This window comes from Phyllostomus discolor, chromosome 2, assembly GCF_004126475.2.
Source record: "Phyllostomus discolor isolate MPI-MPIP mPhyDis1 chromosome 2, mPhyDis1.pri.v3, whole genome shotgun sequence".
NCBI classification, from domain to species: domain Eukaryota; kingdom Metazoa; phylum Chordata; class Mammalia; order Chiroptera; family Phyllostomidae; genus Phyllostomus; species Phyllostomus discolor.
This window is the reverse complement of record NC_040904.2, coordinates 36,274,813-36,294,620: the sequence shown is the minus strand read 5'-3', so window position 1 is coordinate 36,294,620 and position 19,808 is coordinate 36,274,813. Positions and strand designations below refer to the sequence as shown.

Below are 19,808 nucleotides of genomic sequence, written 5' to 3'. Positions count from 1 at the left end.
TTAATATTTAAAAACTAAAACAGTAAACTACCAGTCCTGAGTTCATCATGTTTCATTTCCTCATAACATCATTGCTAGTAATTCCCATATTCATTTATTGCTGATCTGTTCATGATTTTGTCTCTCTCCCTTTCCCCACCAGACTGCAGGCTTCACAGAAGCTGGTACCTGTTCTGTTTGCTTCAGAGGTCAAAATAGCAGAGTGCCTCCTATTTAGTAGGCACTAAATATAGTTATCTATTGATGTAGTAAATATGTATTATCATATTCTAACTGAAGAGTATTGTACATTATTAGGTATAAGTATATGTTTGTTTACTTATATGTGTGTACATATTGTTCCCATAAGGGTCTTTAATTTTGATCATATATGCTCAACATTATCAACATTATGTAACTTCAGGAAAGCAAACTGTTTTCTTATCAAACTACATTTTCCTTTTATGCACCCATTGCTCATCCTTGTATAGCTGACCATCAAAGTGTGTGATTTTATTTTTATCACAGGTGGCATTTTGAATTTTGGCATTTAATGAATCCTAATGCGACAAAATGAAAGATTAGGAAACACTTCAACAACCCTCCTCTCATCTATTCTATCACTGGTTAGGAAAATTACTGCTAAATTTCCTGAAGGATGTGATCCTTTTCCTGTTAACTGCCTGAAAAAATAATTTGCTTGTATTAAAGAAATGTCATCTTCTTGCTGATTGCTTAATGAAAAACTGTGTAGAAAGTATTACTTAAATAGCATGGAAAAGCTCAAAGTACTTAATTACTAAAGGGAAACCAGAAAAATGTTAAGCGAAGTGTAACAACAATTATAAAATGAGTTAAGAAGCCATTAAACAACATTTAACATATGTATTTTAAAATTTTGCTTTTACCCAAATTGCACTATTTGACTGTTTAATTATTTTAGAAATAATAAATGATAATACTTTAATGTAGAAATCACAATAGATTCCTAACATCATTCCCAAGACTTTAGTTATTACTAATATAATTTTTTCTTAATCATAGAGTTATACAAAAATCATTAAACTTTTGGCTACATACTGCTAGTTATAACCATTTATAGAAGACATAATCTAACTGAAGTGATACCTTCTTTCTCAGGAATCTCCTCAAAATATTCATATACTCCCTGAAAAAAATAACTGATTTTTTGTTTTAAAAATTAATCTACAAGATGGAAAACTTAAGGAGATATTACCAACCAAAAGAAATGATAATTTTTTTAAAGTGTATTTTTTTTTGTATTTTTTTTTAGATTTTACTTATTTATTTTTATGTAGGGAAGGGAGGGGAGGGAGGGAGAGAGAGAGAGAGAAACATCAATGTGCGGTTGCTGGGGGTTATGGCCTGCAACCCAGGAATGTACCCTAGCTGGGAATCGAACCTGGGACACTTTGGTTCCCAGCCCGCGCTCAATCCACTGAGCTATGCCAGCCAGGGCTTAGAAATGATAAATTTTAATGTCCCAGAAAAGAGGAACAAGGTGTTCAGTAGTGCACTATAACAACAGACAATCCCAGGTGGCAGAGAGAATATATTGCCTGGGTGTGATCACGATCTTCACTACGTATGAAAGAGTTGTATCATCTTCAGTAAGTTACTTCCTCTTTGCCTCATTTCCTATCCATAAAACGGGGATAATAGTTTCTCTCTCAGAGAGTGTTGAAGGTTGAATGAGATTATACACACAAAAAAACTTGGAACCCCCCTAGCATATACTATGTTTTACCACTGCTAAACTAAAATAAAACTTAAAGAGTAAAGATTAATTTATTGACTCTTAAATTCTATGTTACAGAAAAATAAGTATTTTATAAAATATCTATTAAAGCCTAGCTCTAGTCAATGACCATGTCTAAAATAAACTTAAGAAATATATTAGAAATAGTCAAGTTAACATTCATCTGGCAAAAAAAAAAACAACCCACAATCATATATTTAAAATTTTATAGTAAAAGTTTGCTCATCTGAAATCACAAATCTCTTTAAATTTGGAAAAAATAAACAATGCATGACTAATCACCTTAAAGTCACAGCTAATATTTCTATAGGAAAAAAAAGTGTCTGGTCAACAGAAGGACAATGCAAGCCACAGACCAGGGGAAAATATTTGCAATATGACATCTGATAAAGGAATGCTAAGCAAAACACAAAAGAATTCTTAAAACTCACCAATAAGAAAACTAAACACAATCTGAAAATGATCAAAAGTCCTGGGCAGTCACCTCACTGAAGAAGATATATAGATAAAAAGCAGGCATAGGAAAAGATTAGGGAATCACAAATTGAACGGCAATGAGATACCACCACATACCTACTAGAACGGCCCGACTCGGAAACATGGATGTCACCAAATGCTGGCCGTGCTGTGGGGCAACAGGACGTCTCGTGCATTGTTGATACAAAATTGTGCAGCAACTTTGACAATTTTTAAATTTATCCTCACCCAAGGATATGTTCATTGATTTTTAGATAGAGAGGAAGTGAGAGAGCCGGGGGGTGGGGGGAGAGAGGAAGAGAGAGAGGGAGATATGTGAGACAGATACATGGATTGGTTGCCTCTTTTATGCTCCCTGACTGGGGATCAAACCCACAATGTAGGTATGTGCCCTGACCAGGAATTGAACCCACAAACTTGTGGTGTGTGAGAAGATGCTCCAGGGGATTAAGCCACATGTCCATGGTGACAATTTGACAGTTTCTTATACAACTAAAATATTTTATCATACAATCAAGCAATTATGCTCCTTGATTGACCAAAATGAATTGAAAACTTATGTCAATACAAAAACCTGCACACAAATATTTGCAGCAGCTTTATTTATAGTTGCTAAAATTTGGAAATAAACAAAATGTCATTCAGGAATTAAATGGATAAATAGACTTTGGTACATAGAGACAGTGGAATACCATACAGTGCTAAAAAGAAATGAACTATGAAACCACGTGAAGACATAAAGGAAGCAAATGCATATTTCTAAGTAAAAAAAGCCAAGCTGAAAAGATTACGGACTGTATGATTCTACTGGGGCCCAGGGCAGGCTGCCCCCAAATATCTCACAATAGAACATTGATTGCTTGAATTAAAGTTACCTGACAAGCAGCCAGTACAAGGCGGGCTTGTTGACCCTCCCTTGTCTCCTCAAATGCAGGAAATATGAATAAATCTCCCCTGTGACAGGTGCCTTCCTTGCTGCAGACTATAAGAATGACACCCTAATTGCTAGAGTTAAGCAATCCAGAGCCAAAAAACATGCATAAACAAATCTTACTCCTTTACTAATTACTCCCCAAGTGCAAACTTTGTTCAGATTCCTCACTAATGACAATCCAAACCTAACCTGCCTTTGTCCTGATAGTTTTTCATAGATTTATTGTTTTTCATTTTATCCAAAAAGTATAGAAAGCTGGCTGGTTCATAATTTCTAGGGCCATCATCATTTATGACCCCTTGTGCATATATTAAATTGTTTTTATTACATTTAATCTGGTCTTGTGTCAATTTTATTATTAGTCTAGCCATATGAACTCAAGAAAGGTAAAAAGGGTGAAATTCTCCCCCTTCTTAACAGTTTCAATTCTGTGCCAGTGTGAAGTGGCAAAATTATGGGCATAGTTAAAAGATTAATGATTGCCAGGGGTTAGGGGGGCAGATCACAGAGAGTATTTTTGAGTAATGAAACAATTCTGTATGATACTTTAATGGTGGATATGATACATGTCATTATATACCTGTCAAAACCCATAGGCTATACAGCACCAGCAATGAATCCCAATGTAAACTATGAACTTTGGGTGATAACGATGTCAGTGTAAGTTCATCCATTGTAACAGATTTACCATTCTGGTACAGGATGTTGATAGTAGGGGGTGTGCACCTATATGTGGTTAAGCGTTAACCTGGGGTAAAGGTTAATGGGAAATCTGTACTTACCCTTTAATTCTGCTGTTATCTGAAACTGTTTTAAAAATAAAGTTTATTAATTAAAGAGTTTCTGGAATGTAGATATTGACTAATCAATATACAGCAATGTTATTAGAATATAAAATCTAATCTTTCTGCAAAAGATTTTGAAAATAGGTATTAAAAGTGTATTTGGCCTATATACCTTTTAGCCATGATAAAAACAACCAAAGGATTAAATTCAAATACAAAAACAAAAATGCTACAGAAGGCATGGGGCGATAAATAGTGATGGAAGGAGACTTGACTTGGGGTGGTGAACACACAATACTGTATACAGATGGTGTACAATGTTACAGAATTATACACCTAAACCTATATAACTGTATTAACCATTGTCACACTAATAAAGTCAATTAAAAATTGTTACAAATGGATTGTTTATAATTAAGCAACTTAATGATTTAATATTTTTATTTTTAACACCCCTCCCTCCCTTTCACTGTCTTTTTGTGAACAGCCAAAAATGGAAAAATAAAGATTGGTAAATGAAATTAAATAGTAATAAATTACATAAATAAATTACAACTTAAATATAAGTATGTCATTCTAAGTTGCAGCTTTAGAGTTAAGTCTTGAGAAGGTAAAAAGCAACCTTATTAAAAATAATTTGCATAAATTTTGGCAACCAACATTTCTTTCTGGTAACTTGAATTACTTGAATGACTAGAATTAACTTACCTAGAGGCTCTATATATTGGAGAATAAATTTCCATGCCAAATTTCAAATAACTGCTATATATGTAGCATACTATGTATTTTATGTATTTGTAAGACTGAACTAGTAAATGTTCCAGAAAAACAAGATTCTGCAGTCAAATTAGTCTGGAAAATCTAATATATTAGCACCTTTTAACAGTCAATGGACTAAGGCCTGCAGTAAAGCTACCTGTTTAACTTTGAAAGAGATCCCTTTGTGGTATAACCTGAATTGATTTAATCAGCTCCTTTTCTCATGGAATGAATTAGTGCACAATTGGCCTTGGAACAGCTTGTGAAATAGTACTTCTTTGGAGAAAATGTACTGAAAAAAATAAATGTTTGTAATATATAAAAAATAAATATTTGTAACATATAAAGAAAAAATATTTATTTTTTAAGTTAAAGCCTTGACTCCTCTAATTTAAATGATTAAATTATTGTTATCATTTTAGCATTTGATGGGCAGGAACTATATATTACTCATCCTCTTATTTCCTGTTAATAATTGCTGGGTAATAATGCTATTGTGTGAAGAGTAAAAATAAATGTATACTTAATTTGTAGTAATTTTCCTAGTACTGAGTAAATAAGTTACAAAGAAAAAATTAGAACTCTAACCTTGAGATCTTTCTTCTCTTTTCACATGAGAATACAAATGTACACACACAAACACATATACATTTTTAAAGAAAGGTAAGCTCAGAGGATAACATAGTATAGAGACAACGCATTGACTGAAGAATACTTCCATGATAGAAAGTGAGTGGAGAAAAGGGAACCCTAGTGCACTGTTGGTGGGGATGCAGACTGGTGAAGCCACTGTGGAAAACAGTATGGAATCTTTTCAAAAAACTAAAAATGGAACTGTCTTTTCACCTGACAATTCCACTGCTGGGATTATACCCTAAGAATCCTGAAACACCAATCCAAAAGAACCTATGCATCCCAACATTCATAGCAGCACAATTTATAATAGCCAAGTGCTGAAAACAGCCTAAGTGCCCATCAGTAAATGAATGGATCAAAAACTGTGGTACATTTACACAATGGAATACTACACAGTAGAAAGAAAGAAGAACTCCTACACTTCATGATAACATGGATAGAACTGGAGAGTATTATGCAAAGTGAAATACATCAGGCAGTGAAAGACAAATACCATATGACACCATCTATAAGTGGAACCTAATCAACAAAACAAATAAGTGAGCAAATATAACCAGAGACTTTGAAATAAAGAACAAACTGACAGTGACCAGAAAGAAGGGGATAAACAGGGGAAAGAATAGGAAGGGTCAAGTCAAGGAACATGTATATAGGACCCATGGGCAAAAACAATGGGGGGATGGGGAGGATTAAAAATGGAAGGTAGGGGGTAGGTAGGGCAGGGGAGAGTAATGAAAAAATGGAGACAAGTATAATTGAACAACAATAAAAAATTTTTTAAAAATTAATGAAGCTAGTTTTCTGGTAATAAAAGATTATTTTGCTTGAAGAAGGAAGGAGGGAAGGAGGGAAGGAGGGAAGGAAGGAAGGAAGGAAGGAAGGAAGGAAGGAGAAGAAGGAAGGAACTGGGGGAGATAGGGAGGGAGGGAGGGAGGAAGGACCCCCCTCCCTCCCTCCCAATGTTGAGTATAATGCTCTTAACATCTTCACCAGAATGCTATGACAACACTCTAACTCCTGTGAAGGCAGGAAGTGTATTTCCTTCACTATACAGTACCTGGAAGTTGACTGAAAGGGACATATGGTATTTGCGGAATGAATGTATAAAGGAATCTGTACAATTCCTGTCCTTTTAGCATAATTTGATTAGTTTTCTCTTTGGGTCAGAGAGCTAAGAGTATCTTCAGTTAAAAACTCCTAGTATTTTCTTCCCATAGTTTGTTTTCACTGAGTAAGTTTGTAGGAAAATAGCTTCCAACCAGGATTTGAAAAGCAGTGACACAATAACATGATTACAATTAAGTCCCAGGCATAGAGTTGTACAAAAAGATCATTGCAGAATTAGATCACTACCAGCTATGCTACTGGTGAGTCTGGGCCAGGGCCAAAATGGCCTTTAGGTGCTGTTATAATCATGAATGATCACCCTTTTTTGGTAATATCTGGCTCTAGAGATAGCTCAGAAGCCTAGAGGGCTCTGCCTAATTCCGGAGCACATCTCCCTGTCCTGAAGTCACATGCAAAGCTGCAATTGGCAGATCTGCCCTGAGCAGATACATTTTTAAGCGGAAGGGAGTTAGTTTATTTATGGAAACTGAGTTGTATCCCTGGGACCTATTGAAAAAATGTCAACAAAACAGTATTTCTCCCCTGCCTCTAGCAAAATCCCCTCCCCAACTTCCTTTTAATCAGATGATCTGTACCAGGTCTGTTTTTCCTAAAACATTATAGTTAGGTAATTCTCACTGTAAAAACAATGGTGTTTGTCCACCTAAATAAGTATAAATATTTCTCTATATTTAATCTAGCCTTGTGGGCTCACAATTCAATGACTTAAGTCCAAATTTGATAACACTGAGACATAAGTTTAGAGTTAGGGTTCATGGAACAAGTGAGTATTCATTTGACCTGGTACCTTCATATAAAATGTATCTGAAAAGTAGAGTTAATAAGCACAAATAATATGTATGGTTATGTACCTTTTATTTCCCTGTTCTGAATATTAATGTGAACATCTCACAAATACATCAGGTACATATTTTGGAACTTAACAAACATCTGCCATATTGTGTGAGTTGCAAAATACTCAGTAATAGAGAACTGTTCCCATCTTGCAATTTTGGGAGCAAAGATCCAAGCCCTCTACTACTGTATATGTAGCTTTAAACATATTAGAATAGAAGCTATGCCATGTTTAGTAAGAAATAGAAGGGTCAGATTTTAAAATTTGAAACAAATGGTTTGCAAATAAGAGTCACTTTTCACGTATTAACTTTTAGTTTCCAGTGCTTCTATTTCTTTATTTGACCAGATTCAATCTAGCTCGGAAGCTTAAAGATAGATTTTTTTAGAAGCACAAGTTTAAAATAATCAGGAATTACTTAGACAAGATAACTTTTGATCCGTAACTTTTATGTTACATACTTAGTAATAAACATCAATTTGTGTTTTAAATGAAGCTAAAGTGGACCCTGTATCCCCTAGTACCTGCAGGCCATATTTGGAACCCTACAAGTACATACATTCAGTTCTTGGGAGATCTACAATCACAGAATAGACTGTTAAAGTCCAAACTGTAAGAATGCTAAACCCAATTATGTAGAACAGGAGTGAAGAACACAGCTTGCTATTTAAAGTATGTCTTTGGATTATGAATAGGAATCATTGAAACCTTCTGAAGGTTAGAAACATTGCCCTCTCCAAGCATATTTCACATTGTTTACCTTGAAACACATGTTACAGCCTCATGTCACCTGCCTATCATTGGGATACAACCCAAACCAATTCTACTATGCATTCTAGGTAACTACTCACAATTGTAGCTGTCAAAAAATAAAAAATAAAACTTTACACCATTCATTCACTCAGTATTTTCAGACAATTATCTAATAAATAATTTAAAATGAAGGTTCTGGGAAACATAATCTTCATAAAATTGTCTCAGATGCGGTTAACTTAGGAAACCAAATGTCTGATTAAGATGCATTGGAAATCTTAAGAAACAAGAATATTACCTATGGGATGATCAAAATGATAGCTTTTATAATGAAGACATTAGGGAAATGGTTTTAATAATCTCAGAACTGTGGCAGAGCATTAAACCACCGTTTTCTATATGAGAAGTAGCTACAATTGTTTGTGAAAAGAAAGCATCGATAGCAGGTTCTTGCAGGGAGGGTGTCAGCCCCTCCAGGAGTACTGCAGAGAGCCACAGACCCGGGTTTCTCTTGTATTCCTTTCTGAGGGTTTGCTTGGTGTCTGGGAAGGCAGGATTAGTCCCTGCGCTGCGATTTCACACGAGTACCCAGCTATACCTCCACCGGTCAGCTAGCATTTCACTGATAAATTGATCCGGTCCTCACTCCCCTGTTGGCTTAGAAAGTTTCCTCAGAATCACTGAGGTCCAGGCTGTCCAGCGTCAAGCAATTTACTCAGAAGCTGCAGGCTCCTTTGGGCCTATGAAGACATATCAAAGATAAATCAGGTTCCACTGTCTCCTTCACACGCCTCAGTCTTTTTAGGTAATACCATACTGGGCACCCACCATGGGCCTGGTTTCTTAACCTCTCAGTAAAATTAGGAAGGGACAATACCTCTCATTCAGCTTCACAAAGAAATACAGATTTTTCTCTCCTCAAAGCCTTTAATGCACATACAATTTAAATTAGAAACCTTCCCAAAATGATGTATTTAACTTTGTGGCTAAGTAAATTGCTTCATGTACATGAAAGTATTGAACTGATAACCAGATAAGATGGGAAATATTTGGTTTTCCCATTTCTCTCAGTTTCACCCTTAGACTTCATAAAAGCATTGTTGGTTTTTACCTCACCAATTCCTCAGGATCTATTTAGTTCTTAACATTTTGCAAACTGGCTTTTCCATCCACTGTTTTCTAAAATGGTCTTTCTGATATTCTTCTCAGTCTGTTGACTGCTTACCCTGTTACTGTCCTATTTCTGTCCTTTAATTATAACCATTCCTTCTTGGACTTACAGCTGCAATAAAATATAATTTGCCCTCTTCCTTTACCTTCAAGATCAAAACCAAAGAGGAACAAGGCCTTGTCTAAGAACCTATTAATTGTCTAAGATCTTACTAGTGGTAACTTCAAAGCTATTTCCAGGTACGGAAATAACCATGATAGGTCCGCTTCCAATTTAAAAAAGGCTCAAATTTAAAAAAAAATTGTGTGTGTGTATGCATGTGTGGTGTTGTGTAGCTGTGTAGTGTGGGGTTGTGTGTTTTATGGGGGGTACAGTGGGGAGAGATTTTTAAAAATCACTAGTTTGTGTAGTAATGAGAAATAGTCACTACATTGTGAGAAAGATGCCCTTGCTACTTAAGAAGGCCGGTGGGAGAATGTTTTTCTCTTATGGATTTGAAATACTGCTTCCCCAAAGTTATTATTTATCTTTGGCAAGTGTGTGATTTACTCATACACACAGAGGACTAATTAAGGTCTGCAGTTCACACTGGAAGAAGAGTTCAGTGGGACTAGACTGAGAAGGCTTGTCCACCAAAGACTTATGCCTGGTGAGGAGCACCAAAGCCTCTTTGACCATCTTCTCTTTCGTTGGTACTCAACCCTCCACCTGCTCCCAACAAAAGCCCAAGTTGTGCTTGATTCAAAAGGCAAAAGTCCTCTAAGAACTGATTGGCAGATAAACCAGGTACTGATTCACACTAAGTTCCTTACACTTGGCACGTGTACTGTTGGGAAGAAAGAGGTTCTGAAGGAGGTATCCAATGGATGGAGTTTCCTAAAGGTAGTTAGAAATTTAGATGGCCAAGATTAGAAAGATATTTTCCCAGAGAGGCTCAACCTCAGGGTAAAGAAATGGGTTACAGTCCAGAATCTTTTATCAGGGAATGTCTTGTGAAAGTTTGAACTTCTGAACTGATTTTTCTATGGTTTTAAATCTTCCCCTTCCCTAAAAACCATTAATGTTATTGACCATATAACTGCTCAGAATATTTTAATAAATACAAAAACAATCTTTGTTTTCATATGAAAATCAAGGTACTGGGCTGAGCTGATTTGAATGGAATAAGAATTGAATTAATTCACAGGTAGTAGGTGAGTGGAGGGTAAGGTGATCCTGAAATTCTGTGGCACCCAAGGGTTCATAAATTTGGGGAAGGCAGGCACTGGAATTTCCACAAATTATGGCCTGGGAGATGCCTAATTTATCTGTGGGTGCAGCACAGAGCGATCCTAGCAGATTTATGGATTCTGTACTTAGTAAACATTGCCTGTGACTCTCCACCTTCACGCCCTTTAAGAAAGCTCATCCACTCCCTTGGCAGAGAGCACTCTGACACCTGGGACACGTTCAATCATCTGTTAGATTGAATTTCTTTGTTGAGATCACTTAAAATAATCTCATTACTGGATAAAGAACAGAATTATTTTGCTGACACCAAAGGCAGTGACTGAGTCCATTCTGAACACTGTTAAGCCTACAGTGACTAGTAGAGAGAGACTTGAACTCTGGGAAGTGCTTAGTAAATGTTTATTGATAATTAATCCAAAAGGTTCCAGAAGCTTTACAGGAGGTTATAAACAGGCTGAAAAAAAAATCTATAAATCCCTCCAGACAGGGCCAGACTTACAAGAGTATTGAAAATGTTTTCTCTGAGGCAGTTTTAAAGAAAAGACACATGAAAGGAAAATTCTAAACAGTCCATCTTTATGGCACAGGTTTGCAATAGCAATTAGAAAGCCAAATATTAATACAAAGAGCTTGGCTCTTTTGGTTTCTCCTTCCATTTTGCCACTTTCTATTATGAAAAATATCAAACAACAAAAAATTGATATAGTAAAATGAATGCTTATATGTATGCCATCTAAATTCAAAATTAAAAATATTTTGCCACACTTGCTCATTCTCTTTCTCATTCTAAGAGGGTTTATTTTAATGTAAATTTCATGTGTAAGTCCTCCTCTCAAATAATTCAATATCTGTCTTCTAAGAATAAAGATATTCTTATGTATCCATATTATCACACTTAAAAATTTAACAATTCTCTACTATCATCGAATACCCAATTCATATTTAAATATTCTCTATTGTCCCTGAAATGTCTTTTAGAGCTATTTTTTTTCAAATAATGATCCAGTAAACATTCCCATTTTACATTTATTTGTTATGTGTAGGGCAGCCTCTCTCTATTTTTACCCCCCTACAGCATAGGCTTTTTGAAGAGACCAGGCCAGCCACCTTGCAAAATGTATTTTTTTTAATTGTTTCTTCCTGGGGTTAGTTAACCTGTTCCTCTGTTGTCTGCATTTCCTGTAAATTGGAAATTAGATCTAAAGGTTTGGTTAGATTTACGTTTAATATAGTTTCTTCAAGAATACTCCATAGGTGACACTTTGTACCTTACATTACCTCAAATCAAAAGGCACATAATGTAAATTTATCCTAGTATTAATGAAGTTAAATTTTATCTCTCGGATAAGGTGGTTCCCACTAGATTTCTCCATAGTAAAAGTCAATTTCCCATTTGCAATTAATAAGGAATTTGCAGAGTGATACTCTGAAACCTTGCAGTTATTATGTTTCCCACCCAGAACTTCCATATAGGTTTTAGCAACCATTGGTGATCCATTTCTGAATCAATGCTTTACTGGGGATTACTAAACAATTTTTATTACTACCATAACCAAAAGTTAAGTGATATCTTGAGAAAGCGAAAAGAGGACGCTAAACAATTAATAGAAATGTTTTTGTCTTGAACTCATTCAGAAGCCTCTAGATCCACATTGAAATTAACAGATAGATAGCAGATGAGATATGCTGACCACCTAGCAGAATGTATTTGTTTTTATGGAATGGATATTTGAAAATTCGTTAAAAGATATAGGGAAGTTTGAAGAAGATACTCTTTGTAGTTTACCATTCATTATACACCATGATGGCCTTCATCAGTTGTTAGTTAACTTATTTGAAGAGAATCTCGAACAGTTTGATAACAAACATATTAGAATCAACTACCAAGAAACAAGAAACATACAGGAGGGGGGAGTCACATAAACAGTCAATACCTTGGAAGTCTGAATAATAAGATCCTAAATGTAATTTAAATTTGAAAGATGAAGGAGTGACTTTAACAATGGGAAGAATTCTGTATTTCTCTAGGGCAGAGAACCCTAAATCTTCATGAAAATCAAGGACTGAATAAGTACAAAGGAATGGGAGTTCCTGGAGTCAGGAAGACTCACAGGGGATCTGTAAAGTAAGTTTGTGAGTTAGAGTTACTCAGATGATTTTGTCAGCCTGTGATTTCATACGCTTATTTTTCCAGTTCTTTGATTTGAGTTAGAAATACCAAGTTTTCCTTTATTGCTTTCTCTGAGTATAAAACTTGATTATGTCATTAGCAAAAATAAGTAAAAATTATTAAAAAATGAAGGTCACCCCTAATTATGCCATTTAGATAAATGTTTTCTAATATTTTGGTGTCCATCATTCAAAATGTTTTTCCATCATTCATGAACAAAAATACAATTATACTTTTGTATTTTTGTAATCTATTTTTCATCTAATATATCTTATGGACATCTTTCTGTGTAAATAATACAGTTCTATATTGTCACTGTCATGATGAAAATTATTATATTGTGTAGATGTGTTTCAATTTATTAAATAATATAATAATCTGTTGCAAGAAAGAAGGCATTGTCAGTTTTCACCGTTGTGAAGCATATAGCAGTGGTCATTCCTATATTTCACTTTTTGTGCATTGTCCTATAATTCTCTCATACAAAACTCCTAGAAGTAAAATCATGAAGTCAAAAGATATGTACTTAAAAAAACAACTACTTGCAATACATTTTTATTGCTACACGTTTAATTGCCCATTTAATTGTTTTGTCTAAATCTGATTCATGCCTAAATCTAGTTTTTAGAAACTTCCTTATCATATATAATTTTTAAGATTCTACAAACTTACCAGAAAGGTATATATAACATTACCTGTAACGGTCTGCTGGTCTTGTAAATAGCTTTTGCCTCTAGAATCAGAAGCTAGTGGGGTTGTAGATTTCCAGGCTGCTGGGCAGTGTATGACAATGAAAATGAGCCTTACACCACATTCTTTAACAAAGGTGATTGGCAAGCAGATTCAAGCATTGCCATACATCCTTCTCAAGGCAGCTTACACTCTGTACTGAGGAACTCTGGAAAAATCGATGAATGAACATTCCTTTTCTTTTATATCCTAGGCAGATGCAACAAAGGTAGGGCCAGTCAGTTTTTGAGCAGGTCAGGCAATAAAGTTCTCCATGGAATGGGGGGGACACAGTACCAAATGGAAGGCCAGACCTGGATCACATTTCTGAAGATATTAAGCTGTTGAGCTTTTTGTATCTTAACACTTTGTTTAGGAAAAAGCATTCAGATCCTTACCACCTTTCCAGGCAATGACAGATTTTAAATATATGGCATTTCACTATATAGATTCCTAACATCCCTTGTACTATTTGGCAGGCTCTCCAATGTAGTTTCATTAATAATATTTGAAATGCTTACATAGGTACCTTGGAATATGGATTTCTGATTACTACCCTTCAAATGCTTAAGTATGGATTATAATTGATTTAAACAGATGCATGTAAACACATTATTCTTTTTACACCAAGTTTTTAAAAAATATCCTCAGATAATATAATAGGTGTTATTATTTATTATTATTGTTATTAATATAATACTATTATTCCCATTTTTCAAATGAGAGAACTGAAGCTCAGGGAGTTTAAGTACTTTGCTCCAAATCATATATGAAAAAAAAAACCTTTGTATAAATCAGAACTCTGCTATGGGCTTTTATCATTCACTGTTAAGAGGCGATTGGCTTACACAGTTTTCTCATGCCTAATAGAAGAATCCAGAGAACTAACAGGAATATGTGTAGAACATTTATAAAAAAATGGTTTGGACAATGGCATAGGCAATACATTTGTCCTGAATAATTTGATCAATGTGCAGATATTCCCATGTGTAATTATTTCCTGCATAGCTTTGGAAAAAGGCAAGGGTGCTGTGCTATCTGCATAAGGAGATAAAGCGCATGATGATGCTTAAAACTTCCTGGTGACCTGGCTCAATATTGAGATGAAGCTCAAGGAATGAATGATGAACACATCCATTACACTATTTTTTCTTCCCTCTGGAAGGGGGTATGATGAATAAGAGTCACATGAAGATCTTTCACAGTATACTTGTATATGTATATCCTTGTGACAATTTTTAAAAATATTGTCTCAGTGAGCATTTGGCAGAGATAAATGCCAGACACTACAAAAATACAATTTCTAGCAAGTGGTTTCAGAATAGGCATTCTCTGATATTGACTGAAGGACATTCTGCATGCTCTTAATTTTCAGTATAGAAACCAAATGTCTAAACCCAGTTTGTTTCATATTTTCTCATTTCTATTCCTCTTATACATTATTTTTCTGTCTTCATAAATAACTGAAACTCTGCTAATGTACTGTCTTGTCATTTGCCTTTATTCTTTTTAAAAAATGTTTATTGATTGAGAGAAAGAGGAAGGGGGAGAGACAAGTGGAGAGAGAAGGAAGATATATAGAAACATCAATATGAAAGAAAAATTGATTGGTTTCTTCCCATATACATGCCCAACTGGGGATCAAACTCACCACCTAGGTATGTGCCGTGACTGGGAATCAAATCCCCAGCCTTTCGGTGCATGGGACGATGCTGCAGCCAACTGAGCCACACCAGCCAGGGCTGCCTTTATTCTTGCTGCATGCTTCACCTGGCACATCCTCACCATGCTCTCTCATGGTCACTACCTCCCACCTTTCTCTTATCTATTTGTTTCTTCTACGAACCACAATGCCTGGCATATCTTAGGTCCTCAAGACTATGTGGAGTGAATAAAGACACATATTTATTTTTATTTATTGTATTATATAACATTTGATTCATTTAGGTTCCCCAGGATTTAGAGATACCAGACAAGGAGAATATTTTGACTTGGAAACTGGGAAAGATTCACAGGCATGTGAGTGGTTCTGCAACACAGTGATTTGATCTCACAGCATTATTATTTACTGGCTGCTCTGATGCTCTATCTCTTTCCTTGTTTGTGCTGCAGCTATATGCTGTAGGCTAGTATCAGACAGACCCCTACATATGCTGCTGGTTACAAGACAAGTGTGGATTCAATGACCAACATTGTGTGATCAGTAGTGAATCCTAAGACATCGTTTACTTGGATATTACATACAAACTTTCAATGGCAAATGTGTTGGAGCAAAGAGTGAAAATTTATACTCAGGGCCCATTTAACTTATATTTGGTATCTTATTCTATAAAGCACATTTGTTACTTTATCTTTGCATTTCAAATTATTATCAAATATAAATATTTCTTCACATACATGGTGGTATGGATTGACATAGTTCCCAGTCCTAGGCTTAAAGATGGAGTTGTACTGTTTCATTGATGTTGATACCCACCCAGCCACAAATTTTAAAAACGTCAAAGTCCTCAAAGAAGCCACCAAGTCAATATTAACCCAAATGTCACATTCACCTTGACTGCTAAACCTTTGTAAACTTGGGAAAATTCTCATTCCTTAAGAACATATGCAAGTTGTGGCTGTGGATATTTTCAGTCCCACTTCACATATTTAGTAGATACACTGGAATTACTGTGTGCATGTGTGTGTGTGTGCATGTGTGTTGTATACCTGACAGGGGAATAGGATGAATGGTATTGTGATGAAGCACATTTATTAATCCATTTCATACCAGCTGACTGAGATTTTCACCTGTTTAAATTCTGAGCCCCCAAAATGAATTGTCTGGGCCCCCACATTTCTAAGTTTTGAAGGTACAGGGTAGATAAATTCTCTGGCAGAATGAAACTTCTCAAACCAAATGAAGGCCTAATAAGGACTGGACAGTCATCTACTATATGATACATATCTGTTGGTGTATTAGGTCTTTCATTTCCAGATCTGATGACGGGCTAACCATACTTGCTTAGACATGTTTGAATGGAGGATTGTTAGCTATAATGTCTAGGTAATGACCTCAAACAGATACAGCAATCTTTTGCTCTGCACAGTACAAACAAACACTCTGAAAATAAATATGTCTTTAATTTTCTTTGTTTCCCATTTCTCTTCTGAATCTCTGAACTGGCTGTATTTGGCAGCCAGACACATTTTCCAGATGAGGCAGTGACGAAGGCAACAATCAGGACCTGCTTTATGATGTTCTTTTCAGGTGGCTTTGTGTGGCACCATATCTAAAGAACCAGCCTTCCTGAATGTCCAGGCAGGTGGCTCCTTTATGAAGCCCACTGAAATAGCTCATCCCAAAATGGACAAGTTACAAGCTACCAGCTGAGCAAGTAAAAGCACTGCACTCTGGGTTCTGTAAGGTCAGTCAGTTTGACTAAATGTACAAAGACAAGAACTACATGGACTATAGGCTGCTTTTAAAATGGGTCAATAAATAATCACCATTCAATCAGAACAGCAGTGAAGAGACCAGATGTATTCAAGGGCAATAAAATGGAGGTGAAAGCTACTTTCTTTCCATTTAACTGGGCTGTTGTAAGGATCAGGAGAGAATCCAAATGAAAATGTTTCAAAAAATGTTAAATGCAATTTCTATCTATCCTCTACTTTATCTTTTCTATTATTATTTCACAATTTTTCATGACTCTAGCCTGAGAGAAGATAGAAGTAATATTTGAATTATTAGCCTATATAACATTATTATAAATTAATTTCCTTTAAAAAAAAACAAAGAATGGGTAGCATATTCATGGCTTTCAGGTCTAGCTTGGTCTGTAGATGCATTTTGCCAGAACCGACTTTACATTTTAATGGACTAGTCATCCAAATTAAAAATTCAAAATGTTTTCTAGCAAGAAATTTGGATTTCTCTTTTTTTTTTTACTGAGAAATTAAGAGATTTGTAAGCCATGGTCTCTCACTTAGCATTCATTTATTCAGTCAGTCAGTTACTCATTCAATAATATTTATTGAGATTCTATGTGCCGACACATTTTTAGGTATTGAGAAAATGACAGGAAAAAGTCTGCCAAAAGTAAGCAAAAAAAAAAAAAAAAAAGCAGGAGCTGCTTCTTTACACAAGCATATGCTCCCTAGCTTTATCACAGACCCCACCATACCTGTATTATACAAGTATCCTGACTACCAGTTCCACCATATTCAGTATTGTAACTACCTGGTCCCAATAAACACCTGTGTTTATGATGCTTGCAATTTACTTGCAATTTACACATAGTCACTCAACTTCTAGAGAGAGATATTTAATGGACCCTCTTTCTCTGGGACTCCCCTATAAAAGGAATATTGGAACAAAATGTCCCTGATACCCTTTCTGGATTTACTAGTCTACAACTTTAGAGCTGAATTTTGGGTTAAGATATACATTTGCAAGTTTAGATTTCAGTTTTTTAAAAATCAAAGTGAGACCAAGTTTGTTCTGATGATTACATGGCTCTGGGTGCCAGCACCCACTATCACAAACAGGTAAAAAACAAAAACTAAATAGGTACATCTTGGGATGTACGCTTGCTGCTGTCACCCAAAACACCAGCTCTCCTACTTCCTTCTTGGGGGACACTGCCAACTTGGTGTCAATGGATAGGACCACCTACAGGACAGGGGGCAGAGAGGGAGCCCAGTCACCCCTGGATGGTGTCCATGAGCTCTGACCAGGAGCAGGTTGGTACCAGGCACTGAGGCTGCAATGGCAAAGGGCACAGACCCAGTCTCAAGAGGACTGAATAGAGAAAAGGAGGTGGGATGTGAGTCTTGGGGAAGTGTTTCCAGCAAGGGCAATGACCTGGAAGGGGAAGTGAACAGAGAGGGGGGAGAGGTGAAAAACAGTGAGCAAGTGCAGTGGGGCAGGTATGGTGGAGGGCAGATACAGCTGAGGAAATCAATCATGTCCAGAGGGCAGGTGAGACTGGCAATGGGGCAGGGCCAGAGCATGCATAATATTGCCAGCCAGCCAGGGCAAAGGATAGAACTGTGGGGAATCCACAAATATACAGGAGTTTACAAGGATGAGATGCCACATCCCTGGTAGCAGTGACAGTGGGGACAGCAAATCAAGGCCAAGAGGGGACATGCTGCCCACAAGCAGGTCTGAAGATGAGGATGACCAAGAGGTCCAAGCCAAAATGAGTGGGAGTAAGACCAGGGACTAAACCCACAATTACATTACCAGATAGCCACATGGTCAAAGGTGTTCTTTGTACTCTGGAACAAACACTAGGTTAGAGGCCAATGATCTGACCATGGGGTGGAGGCACTGTGGGCCTGGCCTGGGGTCAGAAAGTGGGCAGGTGTACAGGCTTCACCTCCCCTGCCCCATTGGTTTGTACATTTTCTATAAAGGAAGTCTTTAACAAACAGTATTTTAAAACAATAAAATAAAAGGTAGCTGGCTAGACCAAAAGGTTAGCTAGACCCAAAAGAAATTAGGATCTAATGGATAGAATACCAGTCTTACAATTGGAAAGATATAGGATTGTCTCCGCAGTAATGACATTTGCTGCTCACAGGATATCCAAGTGCTTTTCCACATTTTCTAGGCCTCTTCTAATAGTTAAGACCCTGTAATTAGTTCTGGCAATTGTCTGTGAGTAGGAGTGATGCAGACCACTTCTGGGATGAAAATTTTAATGTGTCAGTCCAGTATGTGACTCTCTAGGTCATCTTCCATGGTGATGAAGAAGGCCCCTTGATCCAGATGCTATAGCTATATGATGGTAAAGCTTCAGTCAGCCAAGGTCTTGAATAATCATATGGAACAAAACCCCACATAAGCCCACATGGATATGAACCATGAGTAAGAAATAAACCTTGGTTATGTTAAGTCACTGGGACTTAAAGACTACTTTGTTTCTGATATTATCTGGCTAATATAGTCCACAAGTCTTACCAAATTTTCTATGTATTCATTGAAAAGGTGTTTGACTACTCCAAGCCTCATTTTCTTATTTTAAAAATATGAATACTAGACTTCTGACCAAGATGGAGGCATAGGTAGACTTGCTTCACCTTCTCGCACAACCACAAGAAGGATAACAACTGATTAAAAAAAAAACAGAACTTCCAGAAAATTGAACTGTATGGAAGTCCAACAACCAAGGATTTAAAGAAGAAATATTCACCCACACAGATAAGAGGGGTGGAGAGGACAGTGTGCTGTGGTGAGGTGGTAGTGGAGGCGACAGCAAGGTGGCTGCAGCACATGGAACTGGTGGTCCCACATTAGAGTGCAGTGGATAAAAACCAGGAGGGACAACTGGGGAAACAGCAGTCCCAGCCCCAGGCCAGACCATACAGCCCAGGGTTCTGTAATAGGAGAGTAAAGCCTCATAACCTCTGGCTATAAACCAGTGGGGGTTGGTACAGAGGAAGAAACTGCCAG

The 19,808-nt window shown here is 36.5% G+C and overlaps 1 protein-coding gene across 5 annotated transcripts in view; it reads right to left on the bottom strand.

Moving 5' to 3' along the window:
- Positions 1 to 19,808, bottom strand: part of NLGN1 (neuroligin 1) — a 769,628-nt gene that overhangs the window by 113,107 nt on the left and 636,713 nt on the right. The gene's annotated exons all lie outside the window — the stretch shown is intronic.